This window comes from Delphinapterus leucas, chromosome 2 (assembly GCF_059928025.1).
Source record: "Delphinapterus leucas isolate spDelLeu-1000000601 "Yukka" chromosome 2, BTC_Dleu_Yukka2, whole genome shotgun sequence".
NCBI lineage: Eukaryota > Metazoa > Chordata > Mammalia > Artiodactyla > Monodontidae > Delphinapterus > Delphinapterus leucas.
The window spans coordinates 181885498-181911132 of record NC_143130.1 but is presented as its reverse complement, the minus strand read 5'-3'; positions in this window follow the sequence as shown (position 1 = coordinate 181911132).

Sequence of the window (25635 nt, the reverse complement as noted above, 5' to 3'; positions counted from 1 at the left end):
GCCTTTCAGCACCAAGCAGCCAGACCCTGCTTTCCTTTACAGAGGGACACTCTTATCACCAGGGATGGGGAATTCAGGCCTGGAAGTCTCTATGAACAAACCTTGCTCCTTCTTTAATGACTACGCAAGCCCAAACCCTGCTTAGGTTCTTCGCTATTTGAGCACCAAAAGCACACATTTCCTCCTTCTACCAATTCCTCACAAATATTGCATTTTGTCTAAAAATATAAAAGCTGCCTGCTTTGGTCACTTCTGGGTCCATTTCTATGGCACGTCCATGCACATGGTTAAATTTTTTTTCTTTTCTCCTGTTAATCTGTCTTTGTCAATTTTGTTATCAGCCCAGCCTCAGGAACTCAAGAGGGGCAGAGGAGGAGATTTCCCTCCTGACATGTCCCAGGTGTCTTCTCTTCAGCCTCACGTTGTACAACCTCTTAGGAACCTCAGTCCTCACAGCCACTGTCACTCTGTTGACATCACCTTGCCAGGTGTGTTCTTCTGGAATCTCTACTTTGCGTTTCCATCTCACCATTCGATATTTCTTCAAATCGGTATGAGATTTCAGTGTCCATTGACTGGATATACACAGTTTATTAATCATTCCCTATGAAAGGACATGTTGCTTTTTCCAAATTTCGGCAGATATCAATAAAGCTAACTGAGCATCGTGGGCAGGGTTTTCTCTGGACTAAAGTCTTACTGTCTTTCACAAACATACAAAGGAGCACTATTGCTGAAACATAGATAAGAGTATGTTTAGTTTTGCAGGAAGCCCCCAAAATGTCTCCCAAGGTGCACCCCGTTCTGCATCCCCACCAGCTGTGAATGGACCCCCTGCAGCTTCACATCCTGCAGGTGTTTGAGGTTCTCAGAGTCCTGATCTGATCCACTCTCGTAAGTTTTCAGGGATATGTCCTTGTTCGGAACGGCACTTCCCTGTGACATATGTTCTCCCACAGCCTTATTTGCGAACTCTTTGTCTTTTTGGTCAGGTGTCTGTTAAGGATTTTAGCCCATTTTTTAAGACTTTTGTTTCTTTCTTATTGTTGAGTTTAAGGCTTCTTGCTACATATTAGATAACAATCACATATACTAGATATGTCTTTTGCAAATATTTTCGGCCAATCTGTAGCTTGCCTTCGGGTAAATTTTAAATGTATTTTTTTTTGCTTCTCAATTATTTGTTGTTATGTTTCTATTACAATGAAAAGTGAAGTTAAACTTTCACTTCCTAAGCCATGGGAACTTCATGTGGGAACATGTCACAGTACACTCAAAGGCCTCTTTCAGATACTACAAGGATGGAATGGGTAAACAGAGGGGGGACTTCGTTAGAGATGCTCTTCTGGAAAAGTAGAAATGTACCAACGTACCCTCCTTCCTGTGTTGCTGGTGAGAACTGTGCTGCGTGTCCACAGAGACACAGATCCTTGATGAGAGAGTGAGATTTCATCAGTTAAAATGATCGTTTCCTAACAATAAATTTTACCCATGATGCATCTGAGTTTATGAATGATTATAACTTGAATGATTCAATGGATTTAGCAATGGTTGAAAACAAAATCAATACCTTGAATTATTATTATTAATTTTAATTTATGTTGCCACAGAGAAGAATTTGACAATCACAATTTCAGTAACACATTTCCATTACTTAGACTTATACTTCTTAAATTTTAGATACCTTGTTGTTTCATAATAAATATTTCATTACATCCCTCACATTTGAAACTGGATTCCAAGTGGACCTAGAAGATGAAATGTGAGGATAGCGAATGTCTGTACATTCAGTAACATCTAAGACAACTAATTTAATATCACACGAGGGCATTGCTCATTTCCAAGTATACTTCCTGCTTCTTCTTTTCTCAATGATTCCAACAAACATACTAAATGACCTAAACCATCTGTCCTCAACGTTCCTGAAATCCACAACTCATTCTGAGCTTATACTCTCAAGATTTTATAAGGGAAAACACAGAAACCATCAGAAGGACCTGCCCACGTGGTCCCCATGAAGCCACCACCATCAGCCCTTCTCCCTCTTATCACGAAGGTCAGGCGCTCTTGCTGTGACCATCACTAGTAACCTGCAAAGAAAGATGACTGAAATCTCCCCACTTCTTTTTCCCATCACCCACTGGGCGTCTCTAATAGATATTCCCTCCAGCATTATCATATGACCTGGTTTCCAGACTGAATGGACCCCAATTATCTCCACAAAGGAAAAATAACTTTTTTCAGTTCTGGTGAACTAACACATTTTTCTTAGGTTAACTTAAATGGACCCTAACAACACATCCCCACCCACTGAAACATAAAGACACCTGTTATATATCCTTCTATGTTAACATGAATTTGGATGGATCTCCTCTAATCTACCAGCTCATGAAGGACAGGTCAGATGCTGGGGCATCTGTTCAAATGCAGGCCCTTCTTCCACCTGGTGAATAATGGGCCCACCTGGTTCTAGGTTTTAGATGCCATCCCTTCCATTATCCTATCCCATGGCGTATCAGCTCAATTTTCAGTTCCTGACAACAGGGTGCAGACTTGTCCTGTGATTCTTGGCCATATTACTTTGTTCGGCTCTCCTATTATCGACATTCAAGCAGGCAGATTCTTTAGTATTGAATTTACTCTGCAAATATTATTGGACAAGCTAGAAGAAGTATCGTACTGTGTTCATGAAATAGTATGCAGTAATATCTTCTCACAGACGGCAGGCTCGACATCAGTCAGTGTACAGGTGAAATCACTGAGATGAGGGAGAGCTGACCTGCCCCTGACCCATAGGTGTGACCTCTCAGGGCAGGAGTGGAGCCAGCACTACTTGTACAGGGTGTCAGTCAGAGATGGGGACTCACATTGGTCTTTCTGGTTCCCAGGAGAAGTAACATCACTGATGACACTGAGGTCAACATCCAACACCCCTGGCAACCCCACTATAAAGTTCAGACATACCATTACCATCGTGATCCCCAGTTTACATCCTTGCAGACTGAAATACAGATGTTGAGGCCACATCCTCAGTGCCCACAGCGAGATGGGATGGAGCTGTGCGCTGCTCTCCGGCACCATTTACTTAAATGACCTCAGGCACAGTCCCAGGACTCACTGACCCAGGGACTCCGGGAGAGCTGCTCTCCGGTGGTCTTTTCAAGGGAAACTGCTTCCTGAGGTGGGGGCTTTCCTCTGACCATGACACCCTCATACTCTGCAAGCCATTCACTGTGAAGGTTTACTTCCAAGAATCATGCATGTTCTCTCACCCAGTGCAGTGGGAACTGTGTTCCCTGAGCTCCAATGTCACTGGCTGTGACAGGGCGAGTAAAAATGAACACTTCTAGAAGGAGTGAGTCTGTGCACTGTGACCAGGTCACCTACCCAATACGTTGGAGTCCTGAGGAGCTTCCAGGAGCTGTCTGTTCTTAGACCTTGCTAGCCCTGGGGATTCCTCAACGTCCACCCGCAAGGAAGGATCCCTGAAGCTCGCGGTGTTCCTGCAGACACTCACTTGTACTCAGGAAACCGGCAGGTCAGGCTACTGGCCACGTCAGCAGTGCTGGGATCCATGATCATCTCAGCAAGAATGACTACTTTGTCCACAAAATAAATAGTGTGTTTAGTTGTTAAGAGTAAATCCACCTCCAGGGCAACTCTTGATAACATTTAAACTCTTTCAGGTGAAGAAATGTTCACCCAAATTAAGGGAAACACGAGCTCTGTTGTGAATTATGATAAACATTAAATTTTACCTCACACTGTCTGAATTCAATGTGATTTATACATGTATGGTTTGTCTCAAATACTTGCGCATCCAAGAAATAAACATGAGGTAATGCAGAAAAGAAAAAACAAGAGTCTGTGTCTGACATCTTGGAGGACCCTGACTGTGTGATGGGTATTTATGTGAAATATATACATCCATGGGATTAAAGTCTATTCCCCAAATCCGCCGTTAATACTTGAGCATAGCTGATTTCCTGACTAGCCCTTCAGCATCATTTCATTCCTGGACACAGAGTACCCCAGGCATAGGAAGGGGACCCCAGGTGAGGGCTGAGTTCTCTGAGGGCACAGTCAGCAGCGTCCTCAGGTGGAGTCCCAGAGACTGGGACCTCCCTTCACTACTTTCTGCTTTTTATAGACTCGTCCGTCCCATATGCAAACATCCCCTTATGTCACAAGGTAAAAAACAAATTACCAGTTCACTTAAATTCGGGTTTCTCCTCATGCTTGAATAGATTTTCTGGGCTTCATGAACCTCATCTGCAAGAAGATGAATCCACTGTGGCTCTTCCTCGTTCTGGTGTCAGCTCCCAGAGGTGACTGTCTCAGGGATTCAGACGTGAACACCTGGGGAAGCTGCATCTGAGCCCATGAGTCACCGTGGTTCTCTCTGTCCACAGGTGCCCTGTCCCAGGTGCAGCTGCAGGAGTCCGGACCCAGTCTGGTGAAGCCCTCACAGACCCTCTCCCTCACCTGCACTGTCTCTGGATTCTCATTAACCAGCTATGCTGTATCCTGGGTCCGACAGCCTCCAGGAAAGGGGCTGGAATGGGTTGGTGAGATGGGTAATAGTGGAAGCACATATTACAACCCAACTCTTAAGTCCCGGCTCAGCATCACCAGGGACACCTCCAAGAGCCAAGTCTACTTATCGCTGAGCAGCCTGACAACTGAGGACACAGCCGTGTATTACTGTGCGAGAGACACAGTGAGGGGAAGTCAGTGTGAGCCCAGACACAAACCTCCCTGCACGGAGGCCCGTTACCACCAGGGGTCGCACAGGACCCACCAAGTACAGGGCTGAGGCCTGCAGCAGGTGCATATATGGGCTGGGAGGGAATTCTTGTTAGAACCTGTGCTTTCCTCTTCCTGCCCAGGACCTCTACCAGAGACTCTGTACTGTATACTACTGTTTCATTGCTGTGGATTATGAAGTGTCTAAAAATTTTTGTGTGCATATACATATTTGCTTTTTATTTTTATTATAGCTGTGTATATATATATTCATATGCACAGACCCATATAATACTCAAGAATTAAGGTTGTTTGTCATTTCTTTATCTTTTTCTCAAAGGAGCTCAAAAAAAACCCTGCAGCTCACCATAATTTTCAATTTCAGCCTGAAGTTTGTGAAACGTGTAAATATCCTGACAATGCACATGAGATTTTTAAACAGTATTAATTGTTGTTTTGTTTTTGTAGATGTGGAAGGAAGAGACACACCATCCTGCTTTCAGGCAACCTGTACAGGCATTCTGAATTCTGCAGCAGGCAGCGTTATAGACTCTAACGCCAGAGCGCTCCAATACTGCACATGCAATTATCCTCGTTATTCACAGATTCCAAATCTGCCAATTCACCTACTTCTAGCTTTTATGAGCACCCTAAAATAAATACTACCATTTTGTGGTCATTCACGGACATTAAAAATGTGGCCGGTTGTTTGAATCAGGCAACACACATGCGCGCACTAACACACACACACACACACACACACATACATACACACACACACATTTTCCCAGCTGAGGTCAGTCAAGGTGATGCTCTCTTTTCTTGTTTCAACTCCCGTCCTGTAATTGAGCACTTTCTGGGGTCAAATTAGTGCCATGCTTTTCACATTTCCGTGATTCTTGGCGATTGTTTAAAGTAGTCCCAGGCGTAGGGCTGAGGAAGAGTCTAGTGTCCCTACGCACAAGTGGCTGTGAGTGGACTTAGGGAAAATGTACATGAGACATCAGCTTCATTCAGGCATGCGTTATATGGCCATGGGTGCTGAAAATGATACTCATGTAACCAATATAAAGTTCATCGGAAACCTGAACACAATACTCGCTGTTGCATATGGGATGCAGCCTTGGAAAACTGGCTTAATTCCAAATAGAGCCTGGCAAGTGGGGGCTTATGGCCAAGAAGACGGTGGGGTGGAGTTTACTGGAAATTACTAACAGAAGAAATACAGGCTAAGGGGGACCTTAAGCTGTATTTACATAGACTCAAAAGGATTCTTGCTAAAGGGAGACCAGGGTGATCAGATACCGTGTGGGTGATAGGAGGTTTGATGGCTTTGATCAAATACTGCGGGTGATCAGAGTTCAAGGGTAGGGGATTCTCATTATTCTCACTTAGCAGGGCTCTTGACAAAACCTGGCCATGCACATATAAACACAGAAGCCCACAGGTCAAGACTAGCTCAGAAGAGAATTACAAGGATCCTGTTGGCTAAGGGGTGGTCAGGGGTCTTTGTCACACTTAAGAAGAGGAATAAGGAACATACAAGTAAACCTGGGATGCACACAGACACACCGAGAAAAGACCATCTGAGGACTCAGTGAGAAGACGTCCATCTGCAAGCAAAGGAGAAAGGTCTGAAAAGGACCCAAACCTGCTGACACCGTGACCTTAGACTTCTTGCCTCCAGTCCTGAGAGGAATCCATTGCTGTTGTGTAATCCACCCAGTCTGTTATTCTGTAATGGCCACACTAGCCAACGAGTACACCTATAATATAGACACAGATAGACATATATGGTAATGTCAGTATCGTATTGGAAAAGAAACATCACCTATTCTTCAGAGGTGACATGAAGCTGTGTCCACCCTGGATCTCAGCCAGCACCCTCCTCCAGAGCCCTAGAGAAGGACCAGCCATGACCATCTTTATATGGAATCATGCTTCCCACCTGCACATCACACCCAGGCTCAAGGGGAAATCACAGCACCTGTGCTATTCAGAGTCAGGGTTCTCATCTTCACTGACATAACTCTCTGATAGTCAAAGCATTGATCAAAATGAACATGAAAATCTTCTGGTCATTCCTCCTCTTGCTGGCATCCCTCAGCTGTGAGCATCTCCTGGGTCTGAGGAACGTGGAGTTATGGGATGACATCTGTGAAGTTGGCGTCTCATTGTTTCTCTTTCCCCAGGTGTCCTGTCCCAGGTGCTGCTGCCGAAATCGGGCCCAGGACTATTGAAGACCCTCTCCCTTACCCGCTCAGTCTCTGGATTCTCCATCACAAACAGTGCTGGCTGCTGGGACTGGATCCCTCAGCCCCGAGGGAAGGAGCTGGGGTGACTGCAGTGCTTTGGTTCTGGGAATAGCACAGCATACAAGATGTCTCTCCAGAAATGACTCTCCACCTCCAGAGACACCTCACAAATTCAGTTTTCCCTGCAGCTCAGCTCTGTGATGACCTAGGACACAGCCCTGTGTTACTGTCCCAGGAGGTTCAGTGAGAAGTCAGGGTGAGTCCCGACACGACCCTCCCTGCAGGGGCCGCTCCAACCACCAGGGGCCGCTCAGTGTCATCAGGAAACAAGAGGACCAATTTCAGGGCAGATGCAGAAGATGTCATGGAGGGATTTTCTCTAAAACCTGTGGTTTCTCCCCTGGATCATTGCCGCCCCTGCAGGCTCCATCCGTAATAATTCCAGGGAGAGACTTCCCTGGTGGCCCAGTGGGTGGTAACTCTGAGCTCCCAATGCAGGGGGCCCGGGTTCAATCCCTGGTTGGGTAAATAAATCCCACATGTATGTCACAACTAAGAGTTCGCATGCCCCAACTAAGAAACAATGATTCCAGGGAACTTTCTTGTCCCTAAACTTGAGACATTTTCATGGAGTCAGGCTTTTCTGTCTTTCCCCATCTATCTTTGGACGAGCCCCACAGAAATGTTTCTTCATGACACCTTCATTTGAAGAATAGGTCACTACTTTCTGTTATTAGTTGTCAAGTTTTTAATCGTTTAATGACATAAATAATTTTTACTGTTGAACTTTAAATCTGCTTTCCACCATCAGATGGATTTCCAATTCCTCTCATCCTGAAAATCTCTCCAGTCGTGTCTGATGCAATGACTTTCACTTCAATAGTATGAGTCATGTTGATATTCGGAAATTGATGTCCATACAGCACTGCAGTCATTTTCTGCTCAGAGGACCTCTGGAAATGTCAGGACACAGGCTGGGCTATAACATGTAGACTGTGTTTCCTGTACCTTGTTATCTTGTGTGGAGATTGATAATAGATAATTAGATAAAATAGAGAGATAGATAAAAGGGAACAGAAAGAGATATATCCTAACCATATGGAAAATAACCATAAAAACTGACTACATAACCCTTTTTTAGGGAGTGGTTAAGGCTCGAAGGTGTAAAGATGATACAAGCATCCGAATGAAGTTATTTGAATAAACATAAATATTCAAACAAATTTGGTAAATACTTTTCTAGCTCACTCCTCAATCCCATGGTGAGTGTCTGGTTTTCTCTATAAGAAATTGACAAATATATTCCAATTGGCGGCCATTGGCATTCCTTCCAGCAAGCGGATGAGGGGCCTTTTGCTCTACATCATCCCCAATATTTGAATTTCTTATTATTTTGCCTTTAACCGTTGTAATAAATGAGTAGCAGTATCTCATCATGGTGTTATTTTATGTTTCCTTAATGAAGAATCTTGTTCAAACCTTTTAACTCTTCTTTGTGGAAGTATCTTCAGATCACTGGCACAGGGTTCATTTTTTTCATTTTTTCTTACTGTTGTTCAGCTGTGAATTTGCTGTACATTCATGATACAAGTCCTTTATAAATATGATATTAGAAAGCACATTCTCCAAGTCTGTGCCTAATTCCCTTCTCAGCGAAGTTATTGTTACTTTTGCTGTTGTTGTTTTCAGAACAGAATTTTTAATGGATACATAAAATTTACAAATTTATATTATGAATGATATTCGGGGTATTATATCTAAAAACTCATCATGTAACTCAAGGGCACCCATAATTTCTGCCATGTCCATACTTCAGGCCACTTTCAGGGATGGAGGGTAAGTTCACCTTCTTGAAGGGAGGATGACAATGAGGAGGTACCTGAAGTTATTCCTTAAGGGAGATTTATCCTACCTTCCCCAATAGATATATTTATTCAATCTCTTTATATAAGTATGAATCAAGACGTTTGTTTCATACCTTGTGTTAAAGTTATATACTAAGGCATTTTCTTTGCTTCTGTAATTGTTACAGCTTGTCAGCCATGAGGAGCTCTTTCAGATTGTCTCCTGTATCCTCTTTACGGGCACCCATCCATTTGTGTGAACACTTCCTTACTTTCTGGTGCCACAAGAATCTGCAGGATAAGCGTGTGTATTCTCTTCTGTGGCCCTGGAATTAGCCAGGCCTCACATGAGTCGTGGATCCTTTTCTGGAGAATAGTAATAGGAATCAGAAGATTGGGTATTAGGACACTAATGCTGGTGTCCTGTCCACTGGGGGCATTGCCTCTAGACCCTATCAGCTAAAAGACCTTGGAAATATATCTGTGTGCTCCACCCCACGTATACACACACGTCTACAACTAGCTCTGTATCTCACCTTCTGACCTGTGTGTAGGTAAAAGTGAGATCATTCTTACATCTCCGATCCTTGTCTAAAATATAAAAGCTGCCTGCTTTGGTCACTTCTCGGTCCATTTCTATGGCATGTCCATGCACGTGTTTAAATTTTTTTTCTTTTATCCTGCTAATCTGTCTTTGTCAATTTTGTTATCAGTCCAGCCTGAGGAACTCAAGAGGGGCAGAGGAGGAGATTTCCCTCTTGACAAACCCAGGTTGTCTTCTCTTCAACCTCACGTTGTACAACCTCTTACGAACCTCAGTCCTCACGGCCACTGTCACTCTGCTGACATCACCTTGCCAGGTGTGTTCTTCTTGCATTTCTTTTCTGCATTTCCGTCTCACCCTTCAATATTTCTTCCAAATCGGTGTGACATTTCAGTGTCCATTGTCAGGATGTACACAGTTTATTAGTCATTCCCTATGAAAGGACATCTTGGTCTTTTCCAAATTGTGGCAAATATGAATAAAGCTAAGTAAGTATCACGTGCAGGGTTTTCTCTGCACTAAAATCTTACTGTCTTTCAGGTACATACAAAGGAGCACTATTGCTGAAACATAGATAAGAGTATGTTTAGTTTTGCACAAAGCCCCAAAATGTCTCCCAAGGTACACCCCGTTCTGCATCCCCACCAGCTGTGAATGGACCCCCTGCTGCTTCACATCCTGCAGGTGTTTAAGGTTCTCAGAGTCCTGATCTGATCCACTCTTGTAAGTTTTCAGGGATATGTCCTTGTTCGGAATGGCACTTCCCTGTGACATATGCTCTCCCACAGCCTTATTTGCAAACTCTTTGTCTCTTTGGTCAGGTGTCTGTTAAGGATTTTTGCCCATTTTTTAATACTTTTGTTTCTTTCTTATTGTTGAGTTTAAGACTTCTTGCTACATATTAGATAACAATCAGATATACTAGATATGTCTTTTGCAAATATTTTCTGCCAATCTCTAGCTTACCTCTGGGTAAATTTCAAATGTATTTTTTATGCTTCTCAAATATTACTTGTTGTGTTTCTATTACAATGAAAAGTGAAGTTAAACTTTCACTTCCCAAGCCATGGGAACTTCATGTGGGAACATGTCACACTACACTCAAGGCCCTCTTTCAGATACTACAAGGATGGAATGGGAAAACAGAGGGGGGACTTCTTCAGAGATGCTTGACAATTACAATCTCAGTAACACATTTCCATAATTTTTACTTATATCTCTTAAAATTTAGACACCATATTGTTCCATAATAAATGTTTTATCTGCATCCCTCACATTTGAAACTGGATTCCAAGTGGACCTAGAAAATGAAATGTGAGGAGAGCGAATGTCTCTACATTCAGTAACATCTAAGGCAACAAATCTAATATGACACGAGGACGCTGCTGATTTCCAAGTATATTTCCTGCTTCTTCTCTGTTCAATGATTCCAGCAAAGGTACAAAAGGACCTAAACAATCTGGTCTCAATGCTCCTGAAGTGCACACCTCATTCTGAGCTTATACCGTCAAGATTTCATAAAGGAAAACACAGAAACCATCAGAAGGACCTGTCCACGTGGCCCCCATGAAGCCACCACCATCAGCCCTTCTCCCTCCTATCATGATGGTCATGCCCTCTTGCTGTGACCATCACTGGTAACTGGCAAAGCAAGATGACTGAAATTTCCCCACTTTATTTCCCATCACCCACTGGGCGTCTATAATGGATATTCCCTCCAGCATTATCATATGACCTGGTCTCCAGACATAATTCCCTCCAATTTTCTCCACAAAGGAAAAATACATTTTTTTAGTCCTGGTGACCTTACACATTTTTCCTAGGGTTAAATGGACCCTAACAATACATCCCCAACCACTGAAGCATAAAGACACCTGTTATATATCCTTCTATGTTAACATGAATTTGGATGGATCTCCTCTAATCCACCAGCTCAAGAAGGGCAGGTCAGATGCTGGGGCATCTGTGCAAATACAGGCCCTTCTTTCACCTGGTGAATAATGGGCCCACCTGGTTCTAGGTTTTAGATGCCATCCTTTCCATTCCCCTATCGCACAGCGTATGAGCTCGATATTCAGTTCCTTACAACAAGGTGCATACTTGTCCTGTGATTCTTGTCCATATAAGTTTGTTTGGCTCTCCTATTATTGACATTCAAGCAGGCTGGTGTTTTAGTATTTAATTTACTCTGCAAATATTATTGCAAAAGCTAGAAGAAGTATAGTACTGTGTTCATGAATTAGTATGCAGTAGTATCTTCTCATAGACGGCAGGCTCGACATCAGTCAGTGTACAGGTGAAATCACTGGGATGAGGGAGAGCTGACCTGCCCCAGATCCACAGGTGTGACCTCTCAGGGCAGGAGTGGAGCCAGCGCTACATGTACAGGGTGTCAGTCAGAGATGCGGACTCACGTTGGTCTTTCTGGTTCCCAGGAGAAGTAACATCACTGATGACACTCATGTCAACATTCAGCACCCCTGGCAACCCCACTATAAAGTTCAGACATACCATTACCATCGTGATCCCCAGTTTACATCCTTGCAGACTGAAATACAGATGGTGAGGCCACATCCTCAGTGCCCACAGTGAGATGGGATGGATCTCTGCTCTGCTCTCCAGCACCACTTACTGATGTGACCTCAGGCACAATCCCAGGACTCAGTGACCCAGGGACTCTGGAGAGCTGCTCTCAGGTGGACTTTTCAAAAGAACCTTCTTCCTGAAGTGGGAGCTTTCCTCTGACCATGACACCCTCATACTCTGCAAGCCATTCACTGTGAAGGTTTACTTCCAAGAATCATGCATGTTCTCTCACCCAGCGCAGTGGGAACTGTGTTCCCTGAGCTCCAATGTCACTGGCTGTGACAGGGAGAGTTAGAAATTAACACTTCTAGAAGTAGTGAGTCTGTGCACTGTGTCCAGGCCACCTGCCCAACAAGTTGGAGTCCTGAGGAGCTTCCAGGAGCTGTCTCTTCTTAGGCCTTGCTAGCCCTGGGGATTCCTCAACGTCCACCCGCCAGGAAGGAGCCCTGAAGCTCGCGGTATTCCTGCAGACACTCAGTTGTGCACAGGAAACAGGCAGGTCAGGCTACTGGCCACGTCAGCAGTGCTGGGATCCATGACCATCTCAGCAAGAATGACTACCTTGTCCACAAAATACACGGTGTGTTTAGTTGTTATGAATAAATCCACCTCCAGAGCAACTCTTAATAAAATTTAAACTGTTTCAGGTGAAGAAAAGTTCACCCAAGTTAAGGGAAACACGAAGTCCGTTGTGAATTATGATAAACATTAAATTTGCCTCACTCTGTCTGAATTCAATGTGATTATTACATGTATGGTTTTCCTCAAATACTTGCACATCCGGGAAACAAACACGAGGTAATGCAGAAAAGAAAAAACAAGAGTCTGTGTCTGACATCTTGGAGGACTCTGTATGTGTGATGGGTATTTATGTGAAATATATACATCCATGGGATTAAAGTCTACTCCCCAAATCTGCCGTTAATCCTTGAGCACAGCTGATTTCCCGACTAGCCCTTCAGCATCATTTCATTCCTGGACACAGAGTCCCACAGGCATAGGGAGGGGACGCCAGGTGGGGCTGAGTTCTCTGAGGGCACAGTCAGCAGCGTCCTCAGGTGGAGTCCCAGAGACTGGGACCTCCCTTCACTACTTTCTGCTTTTTATAAAAAGGTTCCTCCCTTATGCAAATATCCCCTTAGACCACAAGGTAAAAACAAAGTACCTGTTCACTTAAATTCAGGTTTCTCCTCATGCTTGAATAGATTTTCTGGGCTTCAGGAATCTCATCTGCAAGAAGATGAATCCACTGTGGCTCTTCCTCTTCCTGGTGTCATCTCCCAGAGGTGAGTGTCTCAGGGATTCAGTCGTGAACACATGGGGAAGCTGCATCTGAGCCCATGAGTCATCGTGGTTCTCTCTGTCCACAGGTGCCCTGTCCCAGGTGCAGCTGCAGGAGTCGGGACCCAGCCTGGTGAAGCCCTCACAGACCCTCTCCCTCACCTGCACTTTCTCTGGATTCTCATTAACCAGCTATGCTGCAGTAGCCTGGGTCCGACAGCCTCCAGGAAAGGGGCTGGAGTGGGTTGGGGGTATATATGGTGGTGGAAGCGCATATTATAACCCAACTCTTAAGTCCCGGCTCCGCATCACCACGGACACCTCCAAGAGCCAAGTCTACTTATCGCTGAGCAGCCTGACAACTGAGGACACAGCCGTGTATTACTGTGCGAGAGACACAGTGAGGGGAAGTCAGGGTGAGCCCAGACACAAACCTCCCTGCACGGAGGCCCGTTACCACCAGGGGTCGCACAGGACCCAACAAGTACAGGGCTGCGACCTGCAGCAGGTGCATATATGGGCTGGGAGGGAATTCTTGTTAGAACCTGTGCTTTCCTCTTCCTGCCCAGGACCTCTACCAGAGACTCTGTACTGTATCCTAATGATTCATTGCTGTGGATTATGAAGTGTCTAAAAATTTTTGTGTGCATATACATATTTGCTTTTTATTTTTAGTATAGCTGTGTATATATATTCATATGCACAGACACATATAATACTCAAGAATTAAGGTTGTTTATCATTTCTTTATCTTTTTCTCAAAGGAGCTCAAAAAAACCCTGCAGCTCACCATAATTTTCAATTTCAGCCTGAAGTTTGTGAAATGTGTAAATATCCTGACAATGCACATGAGATTTTTAAACAGTATTAATTGTTGTTTTGTTTTTGTAGATGTGGAAGGAAGAGACACACCATCCTGCTTTCAGGCAACCTGTACAGGCATTCTGAATTCTGCAGCAGGCAGCGTTATAGACTCTAACGCCAGAGCGCTCCAATACTGCACATGCAATTATCCTCGTTATTCACAGATTCCAAATCTGCCAATTCACCTACTTCTAGCGTTTATGAGCACCCTAAAATAAATACTGCCATTTTGTGGTCATTCACGGACATTAAAAATGTGGCCGGTTGTTTGAATCAGGCAACACACATGCGCGCACTAACACACACACACACACACACACACATACACACACACACACATTTTCCCAGCTGAGGTCAGTCAAGGTGATGATGCTCTCTTTTCTTGTTTCAATTCCCGTCCTGTAATTGAGCTCTTTCTGGGGTCAAATTAGCGCCATGCTTTTCACATTTCCGTGATTCTTGGCAATTGTTTAAAGTAGTCCCAGGCATAGGGCTGAGGAAGAGTCTAGTGTCCCTATGCACAAATGGCTGTGAGAGGACTTAGGGAAAATATACATGAGACATCAGCTTCATTCAGGCATGAGTTATATGGCCATGGGTGCTGAAAATGATACTCATGTTTTCAATATAAAGTTCATCGGAAACCTGAAGACAAAACTCGTTGCTGCACATGGGATGCAGCCTTGGAAACTTCACTTAATTCCAAATAGAGCCTGGCAAGTGGGGGCTTATGGCCAAGAAGAGGGTGGGGTGGAGTGGACTGGAAATCATTAACAGAAGAAATACAGGCTAAGGGGATTCTGGTTACATAGATTCAAAAGGATTCTTGCTAAATGGAGACCAGGGTGATCAGATGCCGTGTGGGTGATAGGAGGTTTGATGGCTTTGATCAAATACTGCGGGTGATCAGAGTTCAAGGGTAGGGGATTCTCATTATTCTCACTTAGCAGGGCTCTTGACAAAAACTGGTCATGCACATATAAACACAGAAGCCCACAGGTCAAGACTAGTTGAGAAGAGAATTACAAGGATCCTGTTGGCAAAGGGGTGGTCAGGGGTGTTTGTCACACTTAACAAGAGGAATAATGAACAGACAAGTAAACCAGGGATGCACACAGAAACACAGAGAAAAGACCATCTGAGGACTCAGTGAGAAGACGTCCATCTGCAAGCAAAGGAGAAAGGTCTGAGAAGGACCCAAACCTGCTGACACCGTGACCTTAGACTTCTTGCCTCCAGGCCTGAGAAGAATCCATTGCTCTTGTTTAATCCACCCAGTCTGTTTTTCTGTAATGGCCACACTAGCCAACGAGTACACCTATAATATAGACGCAGATAGACATATATGGAAATGTAAGTATCGTATTGGAAAAGGAACATCACCCATTCTTCAGAGGTGACATGAAGCTGTGTCCACTCTGGATCTCAGCCAGCACCCTCCTCCAGAGCCCTAGAGAAGGACCAGCCATGACCATCTTTATATGGAAACATGCTTCCCACCTGCACATCACACTCAGGCTCAAGGGGAAAGCACAGCACCTGTGCTACTCAGAGTCAGGGTTCTCATCTTCACTGACATAACTCTCTGAAAGTCAAAGCATTGATCAAAATGAACATGAAAATCTTCTGGTCATTCCTCCTCTTGCGGGCATCCCTCAGCTGTGGACATCTCCTGGGTCTGAGGAAGGTGGAGTTATGGGGTGACATCAGTGAACTGGGTGTTTCCTTGTTTCCCCTTTGCCAGGTGTCGTGTCCCAGGTGCTGGTGCAGGAATCGGGCCCAGGACTATTGAAGACCCTCTCCCTTACCCGCTCAGTCTCTGGATTATCCATCACAAACAGTGCTGGCTGCTGGGACTGGATCCCTCAGCCCCCAGGGAAAGGGCTGAGGTGACTGGGGTGCTTTGGTTCTGGGAGTAGCACAGCATACAAGATGTCTCTCCAGAAATGACTCTCCACCTCCAGAGACACCTCACAAATTCAGTTTTCCCTGCAGCTCAGCTTCGTGATGACTTAGGACACAGCCCTGTGTTACTGTCCCAGTTGGTTCAGTGAGAAGTCAGGGTGAGTCCAGACACGACCCTCCCTGCAGGGGCCTCCCCAACCACCAGGGGGCGTTCAGGGTCATCAGGAAACAAGAGGACCCATTTCAGGGCAGGTGCAGAGGTTGGTATGGAGGGATCCTCTCTCAGAAGCTGTGGTTTCTCCACTGGATCATTGCCACCCCGGAAGCCTCATCCACAATGATTCCAGGGAACTTTCTTGTTTCTAAACTTGAGACGTTTTTCATGGATTCAGGCTTCTCTGTCTTTCCCCATCTATCTTTGGAAGAGCCGCACAGATATATTTCTTCTTGAGACCTTTATTTGAAGATTAGGTTACTACTTTCTGTTATTAGTTGTCAAGTTTTTAATCGTATAATGACATAAGTAATTTTTACTGTTGAACTTTAAATCTGCTTTCCATCATCAGATGGATTTATCCTACCTTCCCCATTAGATATATTTATTCAATCTCTTTATATAAGTATGAATCAAGATATTTGTTTCATACATTGTGTTAAGGTTATATACTAAGGCATTTTCTTTGCTTCTGTAATTGTGACCTCTTGTCAGCCACGGGGAACTCTTTCAGACTGTCTCCTGTATCCTCTTTATGGGCCCCCATCCATTTGTGTGAACTTCCTTACTTTCTGGTGCTACAAGAGTCTGCAGGATAATCATGTGTATTCTTTTCTCTGGCCCTAGAATTAGCCATGCCTCAGCTGACTTGCGGATCCTTTTCTGGAGAATAGTAACAGGAATCAGAAGACTGGGTATTAGGATACTAACGTTGGTGTCCTGTCTACTGGGAGCATTGGCTCTAGACCCTATAAGCTAAAAGACCTTGTAAATATATCTGTGTGCACTACCCCACATATACACACACACGTCTGCAACGAGCTCTGTATCTCACCTTCTGACCTGTGTTAAGGTAAATGTGAGACAATTCCTACATCTCCAATCGTAGTGCAACAACACATGGTTAAATCCAGAGTTTCCACCTTGCTTGTCTGTTACTTTCCATCCAACAGTAAGAAACCTCTCTCCACCGATTCCATCCAGCTACTAATTGTTCAATTCCACATGCACAGTAGTAACTGAATGCTTAGCCTCACTCCTGATGGAAATACCGTTATCTACCAGGCTCTAGTGCTTACGTGCAGTGGCTTAGAACTTAGTCTTCAGACTCCACTCATTTCCAAAGTCACTTAGGTCAAAACCTACTTTCCCACCTTCTCCAGCCATGTTAATTCATAGATTCACTATGATATTAGGTATCATCTTTACAGTGTGCATCGTTCCATCCTTCAGTCTCTGAACTTCTAAATGAAATTTATATTTATATTAAAAAGGTTTCCTTATTACTGTATATATTTTGATATATTCGTAGTGCAATGATTCCATCACTGCAATTTCATAGAGAAGAATTTCACTATCCTTAAATATTGTCCATGTTTATCTTATGAAAATCCTTCCCGAAATTCCTGCTAAATGCTTATCTTATTGGTTTATATACAGACTTGCCTTTTCCCAAAGGTGAAATAGATGAAACTGAATGTTTTCAGACCGATTTCTAATTAGCAATATGCATTCAGGATTCCCTCTGTCCTTTCATGGTATAATAGTTTAATATTTAGATTGCTGAATACAATTCCACAGCATGGATACATCACTCACTGTTTATCTGCTAATTTATGGAAGAACGTATTTGTGGCTTCCATTTTTTCTCAGTTGTAAATGAAGAGACCACAATAATTCATGGGCAGTCGATGATGGAGCTCTAAGTATCAAGACACTTGTTTAAATATTACGAGCATGACGTTGGGGTCCTACATTAAGCTCTGTCTAGGTGTGTAAGTGACTGCGGGGAGGAAGGGCTCTGGTGCAGAGACCACTGAGCTGACCCAGGCCTCGTGCTGAAAGGAAGTCAGAGCCCAAGCAATGTCCACACGAGGTGGACCCAAGGCCCAGCCCTCAGACCCGGCTGAGCCCCCAGCCTACAGTCAGGGTCACCCTCCCTTACACGTGAGTGTGCATCACAAGAGCAGGTCCTGCAGGTGAACTTGAGCCTCTCACAGCGACCCTGCATGGGGCAGGGTGGGCTTCTCCTCCAGGCCCTCCCTAAGGAGAGACGGTGAACAAAATAAAGAGCTGCTGTCAGTAGAAACTGTCAGGGGTTGTGGCAGTGTTTTGTGCGTCAGTCAGCACCTGGAACATTCTTATTTATTTCCGCATGCGATCCTATTTCACCATTTCATATGTGGTAAATACATGGCACATTGGGAATGGATGAGGGGACACAGGTCACACTGTGAACGGAGATGCTATGAAACAGTGCAGATCCAAGTCCAGGACCAAGGCCCTCCTCCCCAAGATGCAGGAGGACCTAAGAGCTCAGGCAGGAATCCTGGGCTGTCCCAGGTAGGAAGACACACATGTGTTGGTATAGAGGTAACACCATCTGACTCACACTTTAGCAGGACCACGCTGACACTGGCGAGGTAGTTACTTAGGAGACGTTGGGACACTATTACACCCTAACCACACTCGACCTCAAGGCATCCATTTCTAGTTTAATCTTGTAGTAGTTTTTATTCCGTTCAGCAGCTTATGTCAGGATCAACAATCTTAGTCTTTGTTATTCTTTGAGCATTTGTCTATCCAAGATTTAAATTTGTTGCTCTCTTAGTTCTCTAATTATCTGATATAATGGTGAGATTTTGATAATGTGCAACTTGCCCCATTTTGAGGTTGCTTTAAGAACATTAAATAAGAAGCATTTTCTCAGCTTCTCATCTCTCTACATCTCCAAGATGAGTATCAGCTTTATTGTAACACCCAGAATCTTGAAACAGTTCCAATATCACACATCAGCTTAATAAATAAGCCAATCATGCTATGATCATTCTTGAAATGCAACCTGTTATTAAAACCAAGGATTCTTGATACACACTAAAACATGAGAGTATTCACAACTATTTGTGCAGAGTAAAATAATTTGTGCAGAGTAAAACAATAAAAATACATACAATATAATCCCACTTTTATAAATTCTAGAAAATGAAAATTAATCTGAAATAACAAGGAAAGATCAACGGTGATGTGGGGACAGGATGGAAGATAAGAAGGGACAGGAAGGAGGAAACCCAGAAACTACTGAAAATAATGAGAGGAATTGATTTGTTCTCTCCTGATAATGCTGATGCCTCCGTCAGTATTTATCACAGTGTTCATTCTGAGTGTGTGCTTTATTATATGTCAAGAACCTCATTAAAGTAATTACAAATGAAGAAATGCATGAGTTGGGAGGGAAGGAGTGAAGGGAAGATACTGAAACATAAGAGACTCTTGAAAATACTTCTCATCAACCCTGAACCCCTCCATACATTTTAGGTAAACACGAGAAGACAGCAAAGTCATCGTGACCTCATTACAGGAGGAGGATCTGCAAACGCCACCCAGAAACTCCAACTCTGTCCTCTAGTAGGTTCCAGGGAGCAGCTCTAACAGTCACCCCATGTTTCTCCTTGGACACTACACACACCCTCCATTCCTCTGGGTGTAGTTTACACCTCTAATATGAGGGTAACAATGACAGCTACATCACGGGACGTGTGTGCATATGGAAGATGACATATGGGTCCTAAGGGTTTACTCTGGAACAATCACACAATGAAAGTTATATTTCCCAAATGCTATCAACACCACAAAATCCAAGAGTCTCACGCCTGCTCTGAGACCCTGCCCTTTCTGAGGACATTCAACGACATAGCCTCTTATATACTAGAAGGTCATGCAAATAGGGTCCTTCCTCTGCTGATATAAAGCAGCCCCAGCCCTGACCCTGCAGCTCTGGGAGAGGAGCTCCAGCCCGGGATTCCCACGTGCTCCCATTCGGGGTTCAGGACAGAACACTCACCATGGACTTTGGGCTGAGCTGGGTTGTCCGTGTGGCTATTTTACAAGGTAATTTATGGAGAGCAAGAGACACTAAGGATGTGAGTGGATATGAGTGAGGAAATCAGTGGATGTGTGACAGTCTCCTGACCAGGATGTCTCTGTGTTTGCAGGTGTCCAGTGTGAGGTGCAGCTGGTGGAGTCTGGGGGAGGCTTGGTGCAGCCTGGTGGTTCTCTGCGACTCTCCTGTGCAGCGTCTGGATTCACCGTCAGTAGCTTTGACATGAGCTGTGTCCGCCAGGCTCCAGGGAAGGGGCTGGAGTGGATCTCAGTTATTAGTAGTAGTGGTGGTAACACATACTATGCAGACTCTGTGAAGGGCCGATTCACCATCTCCAGAGACAACTCCAAGAACACGCTGTATCTGCAAATGAACAGCCTGAGATCTGAGGACACGGCCGTGTATTACTGTGCGAAAGATACACAGTGAGGGGAAGTCAGTGTGAGCCCAGGCACAAACCTCCTTGCAGGGAGACAGGAGGGGGGATGCAGGGGGCACTCAGGACATACAAGTGTGTGTTTCAGCCCCAGGAGCAGGTGCAGATGGTAGTTAAGGGTTGCTTCCCTCCAAGGGTCTGGGGTTTCCTCTCCATATAGCAGTTTTCCCTGGGGAACCTCTCTGGACTCATCCATTGTTCTTCAGTTACACATTCAGTCTCTCAATTAGAAAGACTTTTCGAAATAGGAGAATAAATGTCATATATGAAAGGCAGAGACTCAAAGTTATATATTCAGGTTTTCCCTTGTCTAAATCTTGTCTAAATTCACCCGTTTCAATACTATTCCAGCAGATGTATAAAGAGTTAAACATATTCTTCCTTCCTCATGATGATATCTCAGCCCTGCCCTACTGTAGAGCAGCTGTCCCTGCCAGGATGCGGGCTGTTGACTTGCCTGCTAACCTCTTGCATGAGAAGCATAAATGCGCTGAGCAGCCCCGAATCCTCAGTGGGTCGCTGGGAAAGATGCCAGTTAGAGGGAACGTGGGTTGGGGTGTTTCTACATGTGCTCCTTGCTTCCAGGCCCAATAGAATCCCTATATGCTGTATAAGACCTGCATCCTCTTCTACTGTGCAGTTAATTTTATGTCAAATATTCATCATCAAAGCTATTACCAAATGACACATATGTAGTTGGCAGGGAAAGTTTAGAGTCAGGTGGATAATAACATGATTTTTCAGAAGCTGCTGAAAACAAATCTATTCTCCTTTCTTCACCACAGCATCTTACGTGAGCACTAAAATGCAGGAAAATCACTCAGGTTCTCATTCCACGAAGAGTCCTGCAGCCTCGCTATGCAGGCCCACCTCCGACCAGGAACCCCTACAGGCGGGAACATAACCAGGGTGGAGACGCCCAGGCCTGGACAAGAGGCCTCACTGTGTCCTGATGTGTGCTCTCCAGCTCATCACCTGCCAAGTCCAGGCTGCAGTTTAGCTTCACATCTGTAAGATGCAGGTAAACCGATACCTACATCACATGCTTGGTGTGCATATGTAGAAACAAAATAATAAAAGAGACCCTGAGTGTTGAGGTCCAGGGTAGGCCACCCCTAAATATGCTTCCAAGTGTCTTAAGACAGAGCCCACTACAGGGACACTCTGAATTTCCTCCAAGTCACCCTGAAACGAGAAATAAACCTCCCATGTGAAAGGTGCTCTCCCCCATTTAGGTGTGGAAGTGAAACGGTCCTTCACCTCATGCTCTCCACCTGCCTTTTTTCTGTAGAAACAATTTAGCCAAACAATAAGTTTAATCTGAGAAGCGAGCAAATGCAGAAAGAAGGGAAAACTGTCCAACAAGACTAAAAACTAATAGTTTAGTTATTAAGCAAATCAAGGACCTTTAGTTCCTCCTCAAGGGCTATAGATAATATTCTTGTCCATGTCCCATGAGCCGTCTTGTAGATACTGAAACTCCCACCAGGAGGAAGAAGTTAACTGCATGATGACCAGACTGTAGCCATGACATAAGCTGCCACAATTCCAAGAACTGGCCTCAAGAAATGGGAACAAACCGACCCTGGACCTGAAGATTAACTCTACTTAAATCAATCAAGATGAGGCTGACCAGACCACCTCATGACCAACTGCAAGACGACTGTCACAGCTGACTCTGCCGTTTCTGCCCGTAGCCCCGCCTTCTGCCTATAAAAGCTCTTTCCCACAGATGCTCAGTGCGGGGTGACCTTTGGAGAGAAGTCTGCCCCCCACCCCCGGGTGCAGGCAGCCAAAATAAAGCAAACTTTCCTTTCACCAACTTTGCCTCTTTATTGGCCTTTCAGCACCAAGCAGCCAGACCCTGCTTTCCTTTACAGAGGGACACTCTTATCACCAGGGATGGGGAATTCAGGCCTGGAATCTTCTATGAACAAACCTTGCTCCTTCTTTAATGACTACGCAAGCCCAAACCCTGCTTAGGTTCTTCGCTATTTGAGCACCAAAAGCACACATTTCCTCCTTCTACCAATTCCTCACAAATATTGCATTTTGTCTAAAAATATAAAAGCTGCCTGCTTTGGTCACTTCTGTGTCCATTTCTATGGCAGGTCCATGCACATGGTTAAACTTTTTTCTTTTCTCCTGTTAATCTGTCTTTGTCAATTTTGTTATCAGCCCAGCCTCAGGAACTCAAGAGGGGCAGAGGAGGAGATTTCCCTCCTGACATGTCCCAGGTGTCTTCTCTTCAGCCTCACGTTGTACAACCTCTTAGGAACCTCAGTCCTCACAGCCACTGTCACTCTGTTGACATCACCTTGCCAGGTGTGTTCTTCTGGAATCTCTACTTTGCGTTTCCATCTCACCATTCGATATTTCTTCAAATCGGTATGAGATTTCAGTGTCCATTGACTGGATATACACAGTTTATTCGTCATTCCCTATGAAAGGACATGTTGCTTTTTCCAAATTTCGGCAGATATCAATAAAGCTAACTGAGCATCGTGGGCAGGGTTTTCTCTGGACTAAAGTCTTACTGTCTTTCACAAACATACAAAGGAGCACTATTGCTGAAACATAGATAAGAGTATGTTTAGTTTTGCAGGAAGCCCCCAAAATGTCTCCCAAGGTGCACCCCGTTCTGCATCCCCACCAGCTGTGAATGGACCCCCTGCAGCTTCACATCCTGCAGGTGTTTAAGGTTCTCAGAGTCCTGATCTGATCCACTCTCGTAAGTTTTCAGGGATATGTCCTTGTTCGGAACGGCACTTCCCTGTGACATATGTTCTCCCACAGCCTTATTTGCGAACTCTTTGTCTTTTTGGTCAGGTGTCTGTTAAGGATTTTAGCCCATTTTTTAAGACTTTTGTTTCTTTCTTATTGTTGAGTTTAAGGCTTCTTGCTACATATTAGATAACAATCACATATACTAGATATGTCTTTTGCAAATATTTTCTGCCAATCTGTAGCTTGCATTTGGGTAAATTTTAAATGTATTTTTTTTTTTGCTTCTCAATTATTTGTTGTTATGTTTCTATTACAATGAAAAGTGAAGTTAAACTTTCACTTCCTAAGCCATGGGAACTTCATGTGGGAACATGTCACAGTACACTCAAAGGCCTCTTTCAGATACTACAAGGATGGAATGGGTAAACAGAGGGGGGACTTCGTCAGAGATGCTCTTCTGGAAAAGTAGAAATGTACCAACGTACCCTCCTTCCTGTGTTGCTGGTGAGAACTGTGCTGCGTGTCCACAGAGACACAGATCCTTGATGAGAGAGTGAGATTTCATCAGTTTAAATGACTGTTTCCTAACAATAAATTTTACCCGTGATGCATCTGAGTTTATGAATGATTATAACTTGAATGATTCAATGGATTTAGCAATGGTTGAAAACAAAATCAATACCTTGAATTATTATTATTAATTTTAATTTATGTTGCCACAGAGAAGAATTTGACAATCACAATTTCAGTAACACATTTCCATTACTTAGACTTATACTTCTTAAATTTTAGATACCTTGTTGTTTCATAATAAATATTTCATTACATCCCTCACATTTGAAACTGGATTCCAAGTGGACCTAGAAGATGAAATGTGAGGATAGCGAATGTCTGTACATTCAGTAACATCTAAGACAACTAATTTAATATCACACGAGGGCATTGCTCATTTCCAAGTATACTTCCTGCTTCTTCTTTTCTCAATGATTCCAACAAACATACTAAATGACCTAAACCATCTGTCCTCAACGTTCCTGAAATCCACAACTCATTCTGAGCTTATACTCTCAAGATTTTATAAGGGAAAACACAGAAACCATCAGAAGGACCTGCCCACGTGGTCCCCATGAAGCCACCACCATCAGCCCTTCTCCCTCTTATCACGAAGGTCAGGCGCTCTTGCTGTGACCATCACTAGTAACCTGCAAAGAAAGATGACTGAAATCTCCCCACTTCTTTTTCCCATCACCCACTGGGCGTCTCTAATAGATATTCCCTCCAGCATTATCATATGACCTGGTTTCCAGACTGAATGGACCCCAATTATCTCCACAAAGGAAAAATAACTTTTTTCAGTTCTGGTGAACTAACACATTTTTCCTAGGGTTAAATAGACCCTAACAACACATCCCCACCCACTGAAACATAAAGACACCTGTTATATATCCTTCTATGTTAACATGAATTTGGATGGATCTCCTCTAACCTTCCAGCTCATGAAGGACAGGTCAGATGCTGGGGCATCTGTTCAAATGCAGGCCCTTCTTCCACCTGGTGAATAATGGGCCCACCTGGTTCTAGGTTTTAGATGCCATCCCTTCCATTATCCTATCCCATGGCGTATCAGCTCAATTTTCAGTTCCTGACAACAGGGTGCAGACTTGTCCTGTGATTCTTGGCCATATTACTTTGTTCGGCTCTCCTATTATCGACATTCAAGCAGGCAGATTCTTTAGTATTGAATTTACTCTGCAAATATTATTGGACAAGCTAGAAGAAGTATCGTACTGTGTTCATGAAATAGTATGCAGTAATATCTTCTCACAGACGGCAGGCTCGACATCAGTCAGTGTACAGGTGAAATCACTGGGCTGAGGGAGAGCTGACCTGCCCCTGACCCATAGGTGTGACCTCTCAGGGCAGGAGTGGAGCCAGCGCTACTTGTACAGGGTGTCAGTCAGAGATGCGGACTCACATTGGTCTTTCTGTTTCCCAGGAGAAGTAACATCACTGATGACACTGAGGTCAACATTCAACACCCCTGGCAAACCCACTATAAAGTTCAGACATACCATTACCATCGTGATCCCCAGTTTACATCCTTGCAGACTGAAATACAGATGTTGAGGCCACATCCTCAGTGCCCACAGCGAGATAGGATGGAGCTGTGCGCTGCTCTCCGGCACCATTTACTTAAATGACCGCAGGCACAGTCCCAGGACTCACTGACCCAGGGACTCGGGAGAGCTGCTCTCCGGTGGTCTTTTCAAGGGAAACTGCTTCCTGAGGTGGGGGCTTTCCTCTGACCATGACACCCTCATACTGCAAGCCATTCACTGTGAAGGTTTACTTC